Raw genomic sequence first — 5,000 nt, 5'->3', positions numbered from 1 at the left:
GATGGTGGTGGTGGTGAATGAGAGAAAGAGTAGTGAAAAGTGGTGATATTAGTGGTGGTGATGGTAGTAGTGGTGGTGCTGGTAACAGTGGTGGTGGTAGTAGTAGTACTGGTGGTGATGGTGGTGGTGGTGGTGGTGGTGGTGTCGGCTGTCAGGTGTTATTAATTTTTCACCTAGTCATGAATGTCAAGGTCAGGATGAAAAGAAGGAAGGAAGAAAGGGAGGAAGGAAGGTGGGAAGAATGAGGAGGAGAAGGAGGAGGAGGAGGAGGAGGAGGAGGAGGAGGAGGAGGAGGAAGACTGGGGAGAGGAAAAATGTAATAATACACGAGAGAGAGAGAGAGAGAGAGAGAGAGAGAGAGAGAGAGAGAGAGAGAGAGAGAGAGAGAGAGAGAGTAATATCGATGATGGTGATGGTGATAATAATAATAATAATAATAATAATAATAATAATAATAATAATAATAATAATAATAATAATAATAATAATGACAATAAAAATGATAATAAAAATAAGAATTGAAGGAAGGGTTTAAAACAAAGGAGAGAGAGAGAGAGAGAGAGAGAGAGAGAGAGAGAGAGAGAGAGAGAGAGAGAGAGAGAGAGAGAGAGAGACAAAGGAGTAAGATTTATGAGCAAGGAACCCCAATATCTTGAGCAGAGAGAGAGAGAGAGAGAGAGAGAGAGAGAGAGAGAGAGAGAGAGAGAGAGAGAGAGAGAGAGAGAGAGAGAGAGAGAGAGAGAGAGAGATTAAACACGAAACACATACACGAAATAAAATAAACAAATAAACGAAAAAAAACGAATACATAATAAAATATGAATAAAAATGAAAAAAAAATAGAAGAAAACAAAGAAAATAATAATTGTCGAGTTATTATTTATACTTCACAATAACCCTTTCATCACCTTATTTTTATTCTGTATTTCTTCTTCATCTACTTATCATTATTATTATTATTGACATTACAAACCTCAAAAATGTTATAATTAACCTCATTCGTAAAACAACGACCCAAAAAAAGCAACATAAATCCATAATGACTGAGGAGGAGGAGGAGGAGGAGGAGGAGGAGGAGGAGGAGGAGGAGGAGGAGGAGGAGGAGGAGGAGGAGGAGGAGGGGGAAGAAGAAAAGGTTGTTGATGAGATGATGGTGACTTAATTAAAGGACACACTGAACTTAGAGGAGGAAGAAGAGGAGGAGGAGGAGGAGGAGGAGGAGGAGGAGGAGGAGGAGGAGGAGGAGGAGGAGGCCGCTCACAACTGCAAAGAAAGAAAGAAAGAAGAAAAGAAAAGAAAAAAAGAAAGAAGGCTGATAATTATTAGCACACAAAAAAATGAAAAAAAAAACAGGTAAGAGGAAGGCAAGAGCGACCGAAAGAAAGAATGAGAGAGAGAGAAAAAAATAAAGAAAAGAAATAAACATGATGTATTGAAGAACAGAAAACGGAAAAGAAATGAAGACATGGAGCGTAAACTCAAAAAAAAAAAAAAGTTATCTTTGTTTTTGCTCCTCTTTTGTTTTCCTTTGCTGTCTTTCATCCACAGATATTTCTCCCCCAACTCTCTCTCTCTCTCTCTCTCTCTCTCTCTCTCTCTCTCTCTCTCTCTCTCTCTCTCTCTCTGCCCTTAATTCACTTTATTTCTTTTCTCTATCTTCCATTTATCTTATTCTTCTCTCTCTCTCTCTCTCTCTCTCTCTCTCTCTCTCTCTCTCTCTCTCTCTCTCTCTCTCTCTGTCTCTCTCTGTCTCTCTCTCTCTCTTTCACTAAGCCATTTTTCATTCCCTTCTTTACTTCTTTAATTCTTTCCTTCTTTCAAATAATTCTTCTTTTCTTCAGTGTTACAATTACAACTAAGCTTCATCCTGCCTTCCGTTTTCCATTGTATTATTATTATTATTATTATTATTATTATTATTATTATTATTATTATTATTACTATTATTATTATTATTATTACCATTCTCCGTGTCCTTCTTTCCTTCCTTCCTTCCTTCCTTCATTTATTCATTCTTTCTCTCATTTCGCTTTCTTTGTGTGCATTACTTCTCTGATCATCTTCCCTCCTCTCTTCCCTCCTTTCGTTAATTAATATTTCTGATAGTATTCGTTTTTTTCTCTCCTTTTCCCTCTCTCTCTCTCTCTCTCTCTCTCTCTCTCTCTCTCTCTCTCTCTCTCTCTCTCTCTTACTCTCCTTCCTTTCTTTCTTTCTTTCTTTCTCTGTAATTCTTATGGGGTACTTAAGTATAAAAAATAAATAGAAAAAAATGAATAAAAATAGAAAATGTATTACTAATTGAACAGAAATGATAGAGTTGGTGATGATGATGATGATGATGATGATGATGATGATGATGATAGAGGAAGAGGAGGAGGAGGAGGTGGCAAGGAGATGCGAGGAGAGGAGAGGAGAGGGGAAAATAGGAGAGGAGATAGAAGACAAAGAAGAAGAAGAAGGAAAAAAAAAGAATGATGATAATGATTGGAGAAAATAATGATGGTGAAGAAGATGATGACGATGACAATTAAAAAAAAAAGAAAATAATAGTACAAAAATATCAAAGGCACGATGAGAGAGAGAGAGAGAGAGAGAGAGAGAGAGAGAGAGAGAGAGAGAGAGAGAGAGAGAGAGAGAGAGAGAGATAAAAAGGCCAGTGTGAGCGAAAGACAATTGAAAACGAACAAACCTGAACAAAGAAGAACTGGAAGAGAAGAAACGATACCCAGACCTTTCAGATATGTTCGTTCAGAGAGAGAGAGAGAGAGAGAGAGAGAGAGAGAGAGAGAGAGAGAGAGTGAAGGTATCTCTCTCTCTCTCTCTCTCTCTCTCTCTCTCTCTCTCTCTCTCTCTCTCTCTCTCTCTCTCTCTCTCTCTCATAACCATAAAATGACACACAGTATGTATTACTCCCCTCCATCTCTTACTGACTCCACACCGAAAATAATAATAATGATGATGATGATGATGATGATGATGATGATGATGATGATGATGATGATGATGACACTAATGATGGTGATGATGATATTAATTACAATAACACAAGCAGCAATAGAAATAGCTTCTACAACAACAACAACAACAACAAAAATAACAATAATAACAATAATAATAATAATAATATTAATAATAATAATAATAATAATAATGCAAATCAATAAGTTGCAACATACTAATTATCTATTCCAATGATGATTATGATAATTATAATGAGAATGGATGGCAAACTACATTATACAAAGAGCCGTCTGTCTGTCTGTCTGTCTGTCTGTCTGTCTGTCTGTCTGTCTGTCTGTTTGGTGACTGAGTCTGGAAACCTAACTAACACATTCAGTGCAGTGACCAATAAGTAGTCCAGGCTGAAATGTGACAGGAAGGGCAAAAAAAGGATAAAATTCTAACTCTATCTAAAGTTAATACCAAAAAATATATTCCAGGAGGCAGAGAGAGAGAGAGAGAGAGAGAGAGAGGGAGAGAAACAGAGAGTGAAGCTGCACTGACCACGATTAGCAGCTGCTGTGGCCGTGATCGTATAGTGGTTAGTACATTGCGTTGTGGCCGCAATAACCCAGGTTCGAATCCTGGTCACGGCAAGGAAGCAGTATCTTTTTTTTGGCGGGCAAATGTTAATATTGGCAAATGTAAAGTACTTAACGTAGGGAGAAGAAATCCAAACAGCATGTACACGATAAGCAATGAGGCTCTGGTAAGATTTAGGAGCTATCGCCGGCGCTGATCTCCGTATGGGAAAACAATACTTAGAGGCCAAAAATAAAGCAAGTACTAGGATTCATCTTCAGGAGTTTCAAAATAAGTTCCGAAGTAATAGTAAAGTTATATATGGCGCTGGTCAGACCCCACCTAGACTATGCAGTGCAGTTCTGGTCCCAATATTACAGGAAGGATGAAGGTCTATTAGAACGCTACAAAGGACAATGACTAATAAGATACAGTGGATGAGGAGTATTCCTGACGACAAGACAATGTAGCTCTTATATCTACATCACCTCAAGAGGCGTAGATTAGAGATAGCCAAGATAGAAACGAAATTCTCAGTGTCTGTAATCAGGATAGGCAGTGATGATGATGATGATGATGATACACCAGAAACAAAAACAAACAAAATAGAAGTCAAACAAAAAACGAAAAGAAGGAACACCCACCAAAAAAAAGTGAAGAATAAAAGGAACAGCAAAGGGGAACAGATAAAGAAAAAGAGAGAGAGAAAAAAAAAAGGAGGAGGAACTAAAAGAAGAAAAGCAAAGAAAAAAGATAGATAAAAATTGAAGCTCGCCTGTTCCCGGCTGCGCCTCAAAAACGAAAGAAAAATAAAAAGAAGAGAGAGAAAGAAAAATATAAAAAGCCTTAAAAAAGAGAGAGAATGGGAATCACAGGCTTAAAGAAAACACAAAAAAAGCAAAAAAAAGAAACGGCCCTTAGTTGAAAGCTGACTCTCTCTCTCTCTCTCTCTCTCTCTCTCTCTCTCTCTCTCTCTCTCTCTCTCTCTCTCTCTCTCTCTCTCTCTCTCTCTCTGTCGTCTTTTATGTTTCCTTTTTCTCATTTAAATATTCTCTCTCTCTCTCTCTCTCTCTCTCTCTCTCTCTCTCTCTCTCTCTCTCTCTCTCTCTCTCTTACTCAATTTACTTCCTTTGTTCCAGTTTTCTTTCAATTCTCTCAATACCTTTCCTTTGTTCCTTTATTCTCTCTCTCTCTCTCTCTCTCTCTCTCTCTCTCTCTCTCTCTCTCTCTCTCTCTCTCTCTCTCAATAAAGAAAATTGCTTTACATAACATCCTATTGTATTATTGCTTTGTGTTGGTGCTGTTTGCTTGTATCATCATTCACGATTAAAAAATGTGCACAAACAACACAATGAAAAACGCAACACAACACACAACACAACACAACACGACGAAACACGACGAAACACGACGCAAACACGACACAACACAACATAAGCACGCACACAACACACACAACGCAACACAAACACACACAA

At 37.9% G+C, this 5,000-nt stretch overlaps 1 long non-coding RNA gene and 1 other non-coding gene across 2 annotated transcripts in view; one reads left to right on the top strand and one right to left on the bottom strand.

Annotated features, from left to right (window-relative positions):
* The window catches only part of LOC135108654 (uncharacterized), a 64,469-nt gene that overhangs the window by 3,279 nt on the left and 56,190 nt on the right, over positions 1–5,000 (bottom strand). The window lies entirely within an intron of this gene.
* On the top strand, positions 3,525–3,596 carry Trnah-gug (transfer RNA histidin (anticodon GUG)). The gene has a single exon. It is a non-coding gene; the product is annotated as a tRNA-His (tRNA).

The sequence above is a fragment of the Scylla paramamosain genome, chromosome 17 (genome assembly GCF_035594125.1).
Source record: "Scylla paramamosain isolate STU-SP2022 chromosome 17, ASM3559412v1, whole genome shotgun sequence".
NCBI classification, from domain to species: Eukaryota; Metazoa; Arthropoda; class Malacostraca; order Decapoda; family Portunidae; genus Scylla; species Scylla paramamosain.
Note: the sequence above shows the minus strand (reverse complement) of the source record. Positions and strands in the feature narration are given on the sequence as shown.